The sequence below is a fragment of the Corvus hawaiiensis genome, chromosome 25 (genome assembly GCF_020740725.1).
Source record: "Corvus hawaiiensis isolate bCorHaw1 chromosome 25, bCorHaw1.pri.cur, whole genome shotgun sequence".
Classification (NCBI taxonomy): Eukaryota; Metazoa; Chordata; class Aves; order Passeriformes; family Corvidae; genus Corvus; species Corvus hawaiiensis.
The window spans coordinates 7,143,679-7,157,868 of record NC_063237.1 but is presented as its reverse complement, the minus strand read 5'-3'; the positions used below and the strand labels follow the sequence as shown (position 1 = coordinate 7,157,868).

General features: G+C 51.8%; 1 protein-coding gene across 1 annotated transcript in view; it reads right to left on the bottom strand.

Annotated features, from left to right (window-relative positions):
- Positions 1-14,190, bottom strand: part of BCL9L (BCL9 like) — a 46,036-nt gene that overhangs the window by 30,939 nt on the left and 907 nt on the right. The window lies entirely within an intron of this gene.

Genomic DNA, 14,190 nt, shown 5'->3' with positions numbered 1-14,190 from the left:
TGAGCAGCAGGCTGGAGCCACTATTAACCCTTTGCAGGCTGACTTCTCCCTTCCCCCGTTCCTGGCTCCATCCTTCCAGTGCAGGGAAGACAGCTGCTGCAGGCCCACTGGGGCCACCCCACACGAGTCTGGGCTAGGGAGGCCACTGGCCTCCCAAAAGGGCCAGCTGGTGCTTCAGTGTTGCCTGGGGCCTGTGCTTAGTTCCCCGTGTGCTGGCTCAGCCTGCTCCTGACCCACTAGTGACAGAGTCCTGTGCTTGCAGGCCCAGTCCAGGAGCTGGACTCCTTGCAGAGGAAAACAAGAGCCCAGAAGGGTGACAGCCAAGCACCTGGGAAAAGTCTTGTACCAGCCTTGGCACAGAGAGAATGGTAACTCCTGAAGAGGAATGCACCCAGCACCACCAGAGAAGGGAGAAGAGCCAGGTACCGCTCTCCTTGAGCCCAGCAACAGTCCCTCCAGTTCATATGCCTGCACCTGCCATGCCACTTCCCTCCGGGAAGCCTTTGGGCACACAGTCACAACCAGAGGCACTAACCATGGCACTCACAGGAGAGAGCGCTCCTGTGGCCAGCGTCCTGCTAGACCCTTGGCACCCCTTCCCTGCTCAAAGGAAGGATGTCCTCCCCAGTAATCTCCTCGGCCCTGGTGCTCCCTCTGTCTCTAATTATCAGTGCTTTCTTCTCAGGATAACATTGTGCCCAGCTGCCTTCCCCTGCACTCCCGCACTGATCTCCCGGGAGAGGCAACAATTGGCCTCACACAGCACCTTCTGCTTCTCCTCAGCATTGGGTAAACACCAGAACCTACCAGTCCTTGCTGGTGACACCCCTATTCCCCAGCGGGGGCTTTAAAGGCTGCCTGCCAGAGCCCTCTTACCTCCTTAGCTGTCTCCTCCTAGGCTCTGGGACGGGCTCTGGATGGCTGGGGGAGCCATGGCTTTGCTGTGTCACCCCTGAGTTGCAGCAGCTCTGGATCACCTGTGCAGGCAAGAGCATGACTTCCTGCAGCATTTCAGCTTCCCCTCTCAGGGATGTGCGTGAGTGTTTCTGGCCTGCAGCCCAGCCCCTCTGCCCCCATCCCACTGAGTATTTGACCGCACAAAAAGAAGAGAGCTCAAATCTGTTTCTCAGTGGCATCTCTCATCTCCCTCTCAAACACATGCCTCATCCTTTCCTTGCTTCACCTCCTTCATGCTCAGCGCCACACCAACAAGGAGAAGGGGCCTGCGGCTACTGCCCAGGCAGACAGCACACCCAAGCACTCGACTTGGGTCTGGCTGCTGGATCTGCTCCAGGCTCTTTCCCTCCGTGCAGCAGCACTGGGCCCAGCTGCCACAGACTGGCACCCAGAAGTGTGCTGACAGGTGTACCAGGGCCCTTTGCCAGTGACACCACAGAGCCTTGGCCCTGATTGCCATGCAGCCCCTGGTCTCACTGCTCGCTGTCAGCCAGACACCCTGTCCCATAGCTCCCAACTCCGTGCCACATCCATCACAGGTATTCAGATGGTTTTGCAGGCTCCTCCAGCAGCATTTACATGCCATCCACACAGCTCTCCCACTACCACTTCTGACACCAGATGCAGCCATGGACCACAGCCTTACTAACTAAACAGGGGGGCCAGAACCTACTGTCAACTGTGTGCCAAGCAATACTCCTCCACCTTACACCAAGCTTCCTCCAAGCTGCCTGGGGGGATCTGGCTGCGCCTCTGCACTCCTCCACCGCAAAGATGGTCACAGTGAAGATGATGATCCCTTCTCCCTCCAAACACAGAGTTGTGCCTTCTTGTCTAAATCACTTCAAATTGTGCTCACATCTTTCTGGATCCATGTACAAAATGGCAAATTTCCCCACTGGCTTTGTTAATCCCATCTTTCCAAGCTCCTGTTTACGTGTCCCACCTGCAATCCCTCCAGCTCCTTCTTCCAAAACTGCCTTTACAGTCAGAGCTGCTGAGTCCTCTTTCATCCTCTACCATCTCTTCTGACTAATCCATGTATCTCGGCCCTCCTTCTGGGCATTCCCTGAGATCACAGATAGGCATTGCCTTCATGCTCCCAGCTGCTGCTTCACTGGTTTCAGGAGAAAGGAGTTTGCTACGCTTCTCGTGCCCACTTCATTAAATCCTTCTGCTCCATCCCTCCCAGCTCCTCTGCTCTCCAGAGAAGTCCCCAGGCTAGAAGCACACAAGATGCAGCCAGGGCATCTTGGCAACTGTGGCTTAGGGGACTGCCTGGGCTTGGGGTAAAGATCTCTTAGGTTACTGCCACACCTTCTGGTGCAAAACACTAATACCCACAGATGGGAACCAGGTGCAGCAGCACTGAGAGACTGAACCCACAGAAATGCCACTTTGCCAGGTGCTTCCTACTGCCAAGATGGCAGGACTATCAAGCCTGGGGGTTATTCTCAGGGGACAGAAACCCACAGCCTTGTGGCTGTCTACAACCAAGGACCACATAATCCCACTACTTGGCCAGAGTAGAAAGAAACAAAGCTCCTGTCTCCTGGAAGGGGCCACATGAATACCTGCAAAAGTGAACTTTGCCTCCCTTAGCTGCACATGACACACTCAAGCCACACACCGGCGCAAAGCATCCAGCTCTGGCACCAGGGCTGCAGTTCACAGCTGACCTTGCCACATCTGCTCCAGTCAAACGGCTCCAAGCTTTTTGCCCCAGACTTCGTGCCTGCCTCAGGCACTGGTTGGAGCCCCGCCAAAGAGAGGGCTGCCTGTTTGAATCATGAGCCAGAACCCGGTAACCATCACCTTTAATAAGCCTTTCTCCTCCATCAGGCACCCTGATTTTTTTCAGCTATGGTCTTGTGAAGCAGAAGGCTGCTTGGAGCCAAGCCAGCATGAGGGAAACCACCATTTCAAGGTCCTGCGAAGGTGCCTGTAAGAGCAGAAGGGAGCTTTGGTCGGGTGTGTGGGGGGTGATGCAAAGAGCAGGCTGTTTGCTGGGAAGCTGCTGCCGCTTGCCAGGAGGCAGTGGGGGAGGAGGCAGCAGATGTCCGCAGACAGCATTTGCTGAGAGCCTGCAGCGCTCCAGCCCAGAGAGGGGAGGAAGGCAGCGGCTGGTACCACTGCTGCTGCACTGTAATGGAACAGGACAAACACGACAGGGTCCACCTAAAAGCTTACGTTGCTTTACCCTCTGATAACCACTACTTCAGCGATGGGAAGTGGGAGTCCTGGCACCTCAGCTGGGGTTGGAGGAAGACTTCAGGATGACTGCTGAGAGACCTCAAATGCAGGAGAAAAAACCCCTGTCATGAAAACTGCAAGACCCTTCTTGCCCTGGAAGCAGTGGCAGCTGCAAACCCCAGCACAGCTGTTGTGCTGGGGCCAAGTCTGTCTACAGGGGCCTGGGCGAAGGCAGCGTGCCACAGCCCATGAGCTGCCTTTATTCCTGGCATATGCAACAGCTGGACACTCAGAGTGAGAGCCCAGACAAGTGCCTAAGGGTGGATGCACAGCAGAAAGAGGAAGAGAGACCAGCTCTGGCTGCAGCCTCCCCCTTTGAGCACTGGAGCCAAATGGGGACACTCCTTTTGCCCCCCCTCTCTTTGCAAATGGAGGACACTGAACAAGACCACCAGCGCCACGGCAGTCAGCCCGTGAGCCCAATCCCAGCCACACTGCTTTTGTTGCAAGCATGAGTTGCCAGTGACGCTCCAAGTCAGCCCACGTGGTTCTCATTTCCTGCCTCTGGGCAGGGGATGTTGGCTTTCTCCCCATCCCACAGCAGTGAGGCTGACCAGAGGAGCTCTACAACCAGCAGCTACCTTGCAACCATCCCTCTCCCATGGGTTTTGTCCTGAACCCGAGATGTGGTCAGCCGAGCAGCATTGGGTCTGACAAGTCATACAATGATGGGAAGCAGCACCTTAGATAATTGGTCCCTTGGCACTGGGACCCCCGAGGGCAGTGGCAGGTCCCAGGCAAGGCATCCTACCATCAGAGAGGATCCTGACCATCACCAGTGACCACAAGACTCTCACTCAATCACTGCCCAGACTGTTCAACGGGATCTGAAGACCCCCAGAAAAATTGGCAATTGCCCATTTCAGACTGAGAGGAACTGACTTCACCCAGAGGGTTATCTTTGACTCATTAAGCAATACCATCCACAGGCTTGTTCAGACCAAATCAAGCAGTTCCTGGGTTCTTCCTGCAGCATACTGAGATGCAGTCTGGCACTTGGGGTCCACTTGAGTCCTTTTAAAATAAAAATTAATTGATATGCAAATCAGACATGGCATTAGACTAGTCTACTGGCCAAGGGCGAAGCACAGATTCCTTACTGTTTCAATGCTACAATCCCAACTCCCCCACACCCCTCCTCCTTTCCGAGTCCAGGGTGAGCCATTAGCCACAGCTCACCAGAGCAGGGAGGACCCCGCGCACCTTGTGTGCAAAGGAGAGCCTGGATGCTCCTCTTGAGCCAAGTCCCAGCTTTGCCTTATCCCCTCCCTGATCATCAGCACATCATGTCTGGCAGAAGCACTGCTGGGCTCTCACCTCACGCTGAGCCACTTGCACATGATCTGAGTTGAAGTACGGGTACATCAATATCTGTGCCCATTGGGGAGGCAAGAAAGTAGCAAGAGAAGTAGGAGCCTGACTTCCTGGAGTGTTTGCTATTGGGATTCTTCTGTCAGCTTCCAAGAAAGATCAATTCTTTGCATACCCCCGGTAGCTTTTCTGAAAACACTGCAAACAGCCACCATAGCCCCAGCCACTGGACCACACACAGACAGAAACAGCCACAGATCAAACAGTGAAAGAGCAGCCACCCAATATGCTCAGGACCAGGTCTTGGAGGAAGGACAATGCCAAAACATGGCATTACTCTTGGATATGCTCACCTCTTCTCTCTCCGCTTCCAACTAACTAACCACCAGCCACAGTTACCCTCTTCTGCAGTATTGTTTCAACCCGAGGCTGGGCAAAGCAATTAACTTCTCCATCTGGTTGCAGTGAGATGAATATAAATGTCATCACCCAGACAGAAATCAGCAGCCCTGAGCGACGTCAACATTGTCCCTTTCCAGTGAAAGAGCTCAGAACATGGCACTGCCAGCATCAACCTCAGAAATCCCAGGGTAGTTAGTTTGCTTCACTGGTGTTAAACCTACCCACTGTGGACCTCCATGGGCCCCTCCAAGGGCCTCTAGGCTGCTACTTGGAGTTCTGGGGAAAGGACTTATCAATGGTAGCCTATTATTGCAACAGCATCAGAAAAATGCCTGGGGCTCTTACAGTATGGTGGAAAAAAAAGGAAGACCAAACCCTACTAATATAAGGAATACATTTTAATCAGACTAGGACTTTGTGAAATTGCTTTTGATTAAAAAGCATAATAAACTAAATTAGAAACATTTGCCACCAGTAGCTGAGTCTCCAAATATTCTGAAATCGCAAGGTGGGGTGAGAAGCAACTGCTTACAGGTAAGGTCCTGACCACACAAGCAGGTGGAAAAATCACTTTTCTCACTAAAATAACACATCAGGGCTAAAATTATATCAAGATATTTGCAAATGGCTGGACACTTCTTTGCTGAAGCTCTGCTTTAGGCAAAGCACCTCTTTTTTTATCAACAAGATGTTTGCAATTTCAACTCATGAAACTGACTTTTTGGTTTTGGGTTTTGGAGCGGCTTTTATTTGCTTTGGTGGTTTTTTTGGTTTTGGTTTTTTTTTTTAAGAGAATGAGGAGGAAAAAACTCACATTGCATTCTCCAAAGGAGGTGGGCAGTCTAGGCAGATCATTACTGAACCTCTGACCTGTGGAAATGTTTTGGGAGGAGAGGTGCTACAGACTGAAGCACAGCCATGCCCCTGCACCTATCTGTGCTCCCTTTGGGTTTGTACTGTTCTGACGGCAAACAGGACAAGCAGAGCTTGGTCTTTTCTTTCACAATGTCAAGTTCACATGAAACAGGATTCCCCACTGAAAATTAGGAAACTAATTAAAGAGTACAAAAACCATCCACTTCAGCCATTCTAAACCATATATATGCAGATGGCATCACAGAAATAAATAACAATAAAGTATTTAACTATTTTTTCAATAGCGTCTCCAGCAGCTTCCCACACATTTTGAGCTCTGAGAACGAGCTGGGACGGAGAAGCTCATCACTGCGAGAAGCCAACAGGAGGGCCACTCTCAAAATTCCCAGCAGCAGAGTGAAGGTGCTTGGCCTCTCCTGTCGAATGTACTCTCAGCTTCTGTGCATGAGCCCCGAGAAAGGAAAGGGGATATATCACTCATTTCTCAGGTGGAGGAGGGGACACAGCCATGAGGAGGTGCTTTTTCTCCTGTCCAAAATAGCAGAAAGCAGAGGATGGGTAGAGCGATGAAAAAAGGGAGAGTAGGGCACAATTCTGGTGCCTGCATCCCGCTCTTAGGGCTACCAGGCCTGCACAGGCTGCCAAATCAAATAGCTATCCAGAGCCACACTCCTGACAAGTGTAACGGGCAAAGCCCTCAAAGCAGGACCAGTGTGAGGCGCCTTCCACCTAGAACAAGCACTGCCCACGTCTGATGCTCATCCACAATGACTGGCAGCAGCTGATGCCTATGGATCACACAGAAACCTCGACCCCTCCCACTGGAGAAGTTCCACAACTCCCCAGGCTGCTGTGTTTTTACAGGCTCCAACCAAGAACCCCATCCCAGTCTCCACAGATACGTTTTCACCATTGGAAAGGGATCTGGAACACTGGGAGGGTACGCAAGGAGGATGGCAAGGACCAGCCTGTACCCTCAGTGCCTCTCCAGACAGAAGTACTTGTTGAGAGATCTATGACATCACTGGTGGGCTCTCCTGAAGGAAACCAGACAAATGCAAGGGCAGACTTTCAGCACCTCACCAAGGGGGAGTTTACCCAAAACAGAGGGCTCTTGCTCCCTTCTCAGCACCATCTTACAAAGGGAAGGCAAGCAAGTCACCATTTATTTTGGGTCCCAGTTTCTCCTTCTGTAACATGGTTTCTCATCCAAAGGGAGAAATGACACAAGACTATCCCTCCAGGGTAAAAACATCATGCTGGCAGCACCTGCATTCATACACCCCTATGCCCACAACACTCTGCCTGGGCGCTGTGCTATCCCCTGATAAGGAAACCACCAGCACAGCACCCGGTGGCAATCCTTCCCCCGAGCCTTGGGGACCGACATGCAGCACGTCCACGTGGCCTGCGACCACAGTAGAAATAAAACCATCGCCATTCAGAAAAAGCATAATTAGTGAAAATTAAACAGCCAGTGGCTATGCTGGCAGCTAGAGGAAAGACACAGACCACCACCTCCCTGCAGCAAAGGAGTCACTGCTTCCTGTGTCCATAGTGCATCCACCAAGTGCCCTGCAGGTCTCACCCCCACTGTGCCCACTACAGGAAGATCACAGAGTCCGCTCACCCTGATCACTAGAAAGTGTATGTACCGCCACATACAAAATCCTTCCTGTCTGCTCTTCCAAACTCATCTCACCCTCTCTCAACTGGGACCCCCTCATAAAAGTAAGAAGAGACAGGCCTTTCCTGGCATTTCCTTTTTCTGAAAAGGCTGTAAAATTTTCCAAGCATAGCCAAAGCCAGAGCAAAGTTTGTCAGGAGCTCAGCTCGTTAGGCGGCTGCTCAAGGAGCCCCGCGGGAGGCGCAGGCTGCATAATTCAAAACATCTTGGACCTTGGAAAAGAAAATAGAAACCAGGCTGTGAGAATGAGGGGGGCAGCTCCAGCTCCAGTGTAACCCCTGCTCTGGGAGCGCCCCATCTGCAGAGCTCAAGCGGAGCCACGGCCCCAGCAGAGGTGCTGTGGCCAGCCCAAGTGGAGCTGGCACCAGGCGGAGGAAATTCCAAGCCTGTTGCTTCTGGCAGCCACACCGGGCCCTGGCTAGAACCTCGGCAACCTGGAAACCGGCTACTCAGCAATTTTCTTGCCATCCAGAGGACTTGGTCTGAACCACAGTTTCACTTCTCCCTCCCTGCCCAAGAGGCAGGGAACACCAGAGGCAAAGAAACATTTGCTCAAAAGCTGTCATGACCAAAGCCCCCCCAAAACCACTCTGCTCTGGGAGGACAGTCTGGAGCTGCTGCTATCACCCCCACCCCCCGATTGCATGTGGGGGCGGACAAAACAGAGGAAACTTGCTTGGACCAGCCCTAGGTCTCCCCAATTCCTTTTGCTCTTTGCCAGAGGAAAGTTCAAACAAGGCTGCACAGAGGCAGGACACAGGCAGCTTTCAGCCCAGCCTAACTGCCATGCTTGAGGCTTGCCTGTGGCCGGACCTGCTCCGTTCAGGCCCTGTCTGGCCCAATCCTCTGCTACAGATCAGTGCTGGAACAAATCCTGCCAAGGAAGTGGTGAAAGCTCCAGTGCTGCAGGGGTTTCCACAGCCTTGGCCAGCTTGATGTTGAGAAGAGTTGACCAGAGATGCAGCCTTTCTGCTCAGTTACTACCCTTCACAGCTCCCCATCCAGTTCTTCCCCACCCTGAGCAGGAAGACCTACGGTGTGGGTTGTTGGGACCCTTGCTTTTTATAAGCCACCTTTTTATAAACCAGCATTCTCTCCCAGCTGCAGCCTTTCCAGAGGCCTGAAGCCCAGCACGGCAACAGAATGAAGCAACACTGGAGCCCCTGCCTATCTGAAGGGGAGTACAGCTATTCATTGATACACAGCTATTTAGCAGGATCTTTCTGCCAAAGAGCATATTATGATTTTATTTTTCTATTAGGAAGACTGCAATTATCCAGAGTCCCTGCCTGCAGAACCAGGCAACTGATGCAGAACTGATCAGACAGGTACCATGCCCTGGGTGCCAAATCAAGGAAGACCATTCATGAAGCAAAGTTTAGCGGGGGATACACTGCAAGCAGAGAGAAACAGGACCCTTAACGTAAACCCTTAAGACAAAGGTGGGTATGGCCCTCCAAACAAAGGCACAGCATTCTTGGAGAGCAGCATTTCTTTGCAGGGTGAACACTGGACAAGGACCACGGTGCTCCCTGGAGTATCAGAAGCTCCACTCAGTAGCCAAGGACACAGTTTGCAACTTGGCTGTAATCACACAAGTCATAGCTTTCTAGCTTCAGCGGGGCAAATCCTGCTGGAAAACTCAAAGATGCACCGAGCACTGAAGATACCTCAAGAGAGCAGCTCCTGACCTCAGAGGAGTAGAAAACCCTGCTTATGCCTTGAATAGGAGGCTGAGACCCAGAGAGGCAGCAGAGTAGGAGTGTTGAGCAGGAGTTGGGAATCCTGGCTTCTGTCCCTAGCTCTGCCACATATTCCCTTCCTGTCTTTGGTTAAGTCACTTCCTTTCACTTTTCCTCCCAGCCTTTATTTTGGAGGTAAAAAAAAGAAAGCCCTTGCTTCTGCAGAGTGCTTAAAACCTCTTCTGTCCTGTGACAGGGCAGAAGATTGCTGTGGCCAGAGGCTGCAAGACACCCAGCGTGCAGAAGCCACGCTGCTCACACAAACCCCAGCGGAGCCTGGCATTTCCTGTGCTTACATTTTGAGAAGCAGAGAGTCTGTAAACAGGCAGTGCCACAGAGCATCTTCTACACAAACCATATCCTGGCCCACTGCTCTTCTCAGCCACAGGAGCAGGAGCTGAGCAAGGAAAAGGAAAGCTGCTCAGCTGACCTATGACAGAAAGAGCAGTGCAACTGAAACACACCATTGCTCTGGACAGCACACCTTGCAAGGAGGTGGCTGTCAAACCAGTAACAGCAAGGATGGGGAAGATCCAGCAATATCAGGGTTAAAAGGAAAAAAAACCACAGCAAAATAAAACTGCAAAAAACCAACCCAACCAGCACCCTGAAGAGGCACAATGATGCAGACGGGCTTGAGGAGCACAGCTTTCCTGCTCCCTAGCAGATCCATCCTGTGGCCTCCCACATACTTTGGGAAGAAAGAAGACGAGTAGGCATAGGCAGGAACAAGGAGCACTCTGTGGTTTTGCTCAGTATTTCAGTCCATCTCTCACTTAGGAGGAGCTCTGCTTCGCTTTCCAAGTCTCGCCCTCTCTGGCACAGATCACAAACCTGGCTTCTGGCCCAGGACTTGGCTCCAGCAGCGCTCATCACCAAACAGGGTGACGCCCCACCTCTGGGCACACTGCATAGTGCAGTCCTAAAGCCATCTTGAGGCTATTACCCCAGCACCAGAAGAGGCTCCCCATTATCCCCCAGCTGGGGTTCCAGGCATCCCGAGTCACAGCTGAAAAACCCAACACCCAAACACAGCTCCAGTTCTTTGGGGGAAGAAAAACCCAGCATCAAAGTGCTGTTTTCTCTAGTGGCTCCAGCTGAAGCTGCCAGACAAGCTGCCCACATTGGGGAAGTCCTGTCTCCCAAAGATGCCCAGGCATAGCTTGCATGTTCCTCTGTCTGGAGCTGCCCAGAATGATGCAGCAGGATGATGCCAAGTGAAGGCACTGTCCTCCCATCACAGGCAGTGGAAAAGGGGCTGGAAACCACTGCCTGATGCACCCATCTGACAATTCAGCAAGGATACCAGGACACAGGGAAGTCACTTGTGCTCAGACACCAGACCACCTCTTCATAAAGGGCTGAACACTGACTGTGCCCAACATGGACACACACACAGAGCGAGAGGAGAACAGATTCCTGCTTCTCTCTTCAGGGTACTGCAGCCCATCATCCTCACACTGCTTTCTCCAGTGCAGGGTTGTAGCTGCCATCAAGGCAACCCTGTCCATTTTGGAGTCGTGTTGTCTTAGATGCTCCGATCCCATGCTTTGGAAGAAGAGCAGCAGGAGCATCAGGTCCAGGCTCAAGTAAGCAGGACTTGGAGCCAGTCAGGATGCCCAACAGCAGCACACCCACTTCCAAGGCTTGGTACAGGCTTCGGATAGCCATGCCAAGACGAGCCATGCTCCATCTTCCTGCCACACCATGGCCCAGGCTGCCCTGGGGACCAACAAGCACTGATCTGCCGGCCAAGGATGCAGGGAGCGAGCAGGACTCCTGACAAGCTGCCCCTTCACAGCATGGCTTTCTCTTAAATCAGAAGCAGGTGCCAGTTAGAACTAACTGCCTCCTCTACACTAGATCCTGCTGAGTATAACCCTGTGGCAACTGCAAGTGCCATCATGAACTGGTCCCAGTTAGAACAAAATCTGTCACCCTCTCCACCTTTGAGTTTCATGGAAGATCAGGTAGGAAGAAAACAAAACCAGTTCCCAGGAAGGGTCTGGTGCTAAGTAGATGACCTGCAATAGCCACCAGGGAAGAAGGAAGGGTGCCTCTCCTCCATGCCAAGCGGTTTGACTGGTGCTGCCTCCCCAGGAGAGGCTGATGAAGTGCAAGATACAGCAACAGAAACCATGCCCACCAATCTCCAGTAACAGTTCCTGGGTACCTTCCACTCAGGGCTGCCAGGGGCAGTGAAGAAAGGAAGCCAAACCAAAACAGCTAAGACCAGCCCATTGGAAATCAGCACACAACTTCAAAACAGAAGTCAAAAAGAATTGAGGAATATCACTGTGGCCATCCTCACGATCTGCACCACACAGAGCTGCTGAAGATGCACAACTGAGAAGCAAAGCCACCACAACACTTCCTAGGCCCCTCACTCCAGGACGGGGAGTTTCAGCACTGTGAGAAACCTCATAGGGTAGCTAAATCTCATGGAGAACAACTACACAAAGTCAGAATCCGCAACTCCCGCCACCCTCTGGAAACACAGGACCACACACGAGATCACCAGAAAATGCATTTGCCAGTCAACATCTTCCTGGGAGGAAAGGAGAGCTGACTGACACCAAGTCCTGACCGGCATTAAGATTCTGATTTTCCAGAAGAGTTGTGTTGGCAATCCTCCTTGCACTTCTCTGATACAGCTTAAATAACACTGACAAAATATTGCTGCATCTGTACATCATATCACTATGATATCTCTACCCTGCATTATATTATATATCCATGCATCTACATACCACATTTCCTGTTAAAAATGTCAAAAGTAGTCAAACACAGCACAAGTCTCCTAGGTGCCCTCTCTCCCATGCCCCCCCTCACCCCCCCCCCCATTCCTCTGTCCAGGGCACTAGCATGATGCTGGGTCTCTGCCAAAAGAGCAACAGCACGAGGAAAATGACATTTTCAGAGTAAGCTCTGGGCTTCTGCCTGGCAAAGGTTGTTGGGGGACAGCCGACATCCCTGGGAGGAGGCAGTGACAGAAGCTCAGGAGCAGGCTCACAGGTGGAACAGACCGCTGATGCATTCTCAGACAGGAACAGCAAACTTGTGCTTTTCCACAGAGGACTTATTCTCCCAGAAGAGACCAGCTTGAGAGATCTGTCGGTCAGGGTATTTAAAACTGGATGGAGCCCTAAGGAATTAAGAGCTGGAGGCCAGCCTGTGCCATCTCCAGGAAATGACTAGACCTGAGCAGATTAAAACCCATTACAGCAGCACATCTGGACATCTGAGGAATACAGACACATCCCTCGAGTGCTTTGACCAGTAAGAACTTTCCCTCCTAGCAGCAGCAGGGCAAAGAAGCAAGGGTTATCCTGATGCCAGTTCTGAACTGGACACTGTACTGACAAGAGACGGGGCTGAAAGAGACAGAAAACAATCCCAGAACCCATCTTGGGACTCTGAAACCAGCTGAAGATGACCAGAGTAACAAAGAGCAACATCTCCACAGCAGTAAGAAACAGCCACTGGTTGGGACACAGCTGATGCTCCCCACAGAGAACCAAGAGCCTCCTCTACAGCTACCCCTCCTTTCCACATCCCTCCACACAGCAAGCGCTGCCAGAAGGGAAAGCACTCACAGTGTTCAGCAGGAGAGAACAGCAGTGGAGAAAAGAAAAACCGAAGTTTTTTTCTCTCCAAAACAGCAAGTATGGAGGGCACGATGCCAGCTGGGTTGACAACTCGATAGAAAAGTCAAAGGCTGAGTTGAGCTCGGACCTCAGAAACTCCAGACCAGTATGAGCAAAGTCCACAGCTTGCAAGCTGGAGTTAGCCTGGAACTAAAGTGCAACTCCAGCACATCCTTGGCAGCTGCCCTGGAGCAGCACAGCCCAGTGAGCTTGCTATGTCCAGCTTTGTGATGGCCCAGTTGCTTCATGCAGCTATCTGTCCCCTCTGTCACACAGTGGCCAGAGAGCCACCTTCCAACAGCAACACAGTGAGATGAAAAAGGGCTTTAAAGTACAAAACACAACTCTTTTACTTTCTTCAGCTGAACAACTGTGGTTTCTAGTTTTTTAAGCAGGCTTTTCTTTAATTGCTGCCTGTTTATTTCTTTCCAGTGGTGGGGATCTGGAAAGAGAAAACGGACTTTCAAGGGCAGGGAGACATAGTAACACCTACAACACTGCACCGCAGAAAACACCATGAAATGGATTTTCTAGGTAATGAAGATGCAGGTCAGGGTGGTAATGAGCAACCAATCCCATCTACTCTGCTAAAATGGCAACACACACATTAAAAAACAAACAAAAAGGTTCTTCACCACTTAGGTTATGAATGCTCTGGAAAAAGTCCCAATGGAGCAGACAGCTGTTGTAGAGACAGCACACTGATACGCTCATCTTTCCACCAAGGAGAATCAGGCAACAACATCGACTTGGACATTTCTGCACTAGTACCAGCCTTGGGTGTGTATTACATACCCACGTGTGGTGGCAGCCAGCATTACCACAGCCACCAGAGTCAAAGGAGGTCTTGATTCAGCACCAACACAGCCTTGCCAAGTGACCTTGGGCAAATCACTTCCTTGGTGACTCACTGTTCTTATCCCTCCTGCCACCAAAGTAGCAAAGCAAGGCACACACACAACCCCTGTATGTGACTGATGGATGGAAGGAACTGCGTGTCATTACTGCGTGCCTGGCATGAAACTGCATTTGGGCAGGGTAATGAGTGGTACCCACATTCGCAGAACAGATCCTGCAGGTCAAGAGTGCGCAGCTAGGGCTCCTGTAGCATCACTCCACAGCCAAAGGTGCGTGGTTGTCCTCTGCGCTATGCCATCGGCAGCCCTTTGCCTGGCAGAGCCAGGACAAAACCGTATGCTGCCGCAGCCTGACACCCTGTCAAACGGAGCTGCCCCCGAGGCGTGCAGACGCCGCCGCACACAACAACACAACAGCCTGCCCTGTCATGTAACATTACTTATGTGTTCAGATATGC